Genomic DNA, 820 nt, shown 5'->3' with positions numbered 1-820 from the left:
TTTGCTTTATTTCTCATTAAAGATTTGATTTAATGATGTTAAAGTAAATAGTTAATCAGAAATGTAATTAGCATATTTATAAAATAATTACTGAAATAAAATCAGTATTAAATTTAAAATATTTTATCTATTTTTTTTTGTATTTTATTTAAAAGGAGAGGTGGCTACATCCGGTGTTAAATGTGTATTACTTTATTAGTGAAAGAACAGTCAGCGGGAAATGAAAATGTTTGTTACATATTTTGGAATCTCAGATTATCTTGTTTTGATAATTTGATGTAAGATCTAAGAATTTGGTATGTAAAGATACAGAAACTGTGATGAGATTATAACTTCTTCTAGATAAGCTTTGGCACTGCAGATTGCTATTTAAGATGTGGGAATATTTGATTATATGAATGTGTATAATGATCCTGAATCCATTTTAAAAACCTGTTAAAAGTAGGATTTGCATTCATTTTGCTGGTTAGTGATGGTAATTAAAGTGTGATTTTGTTTACAGAATTGAAGCATAGATGAACTTTGCCAGAATATTTGATAAAGCATAATAATACATTTTTCATTTTTTTAATGAAAAAAGATATCTGTAGAAACTGTGTCTTAGATATTCTACTTGTGGGAGTGCGATAGGTAGTTAGAACAACATTGCTTTAATATAGAAGGTACTTTGTTTCAAGAACCACTTATTTGTTTAAGAACTGAATACAAAATTCAGATATTTAGGTTATTCAGAATACCTGTGTACCTCCTGTGTCTCCAGGTGACTGCATTTGCTTCCTTGTGTGGAAGTTGTGCCTTCATGTCCTTCAGTAGTGTTATA

The 820-nt window shown here is 28.5% G+C and overlaps 1 protein-coding gene across 1 annotated transcript in view; it reads left to right on the top strand.

Moving 5' to 3' along the window:
• LOC119586975 (GRIP and coiled-coil domain-containing protein 2-like) overlaps positions 1 to 820 on the top strand; it is a gene marked incomplete at its 5' end in the record, with an annotated part of 25,570 nt that overhangs the window by 6,566 nt on the left and 18,184 nt on the right.

This window comes from Penaeus monodon, chromosome 22, assembly GCF_015228065.2.
Source record: "Penaeus monodon isolate SGIC_2016 chromosome 22, NSTDA_Pmon_1, whole genome shotgun sequence".
NCBI lineage: Eukaryota > Metazoa > Arthropoda > Malacostraca > Decapoda > Penaeidae > Penaeus > Penaeus monodon.
Note: the sequence above shows the minus strand (reverse complement) of the source record. Positions and strands in the feature narration are given on the sequence as shown.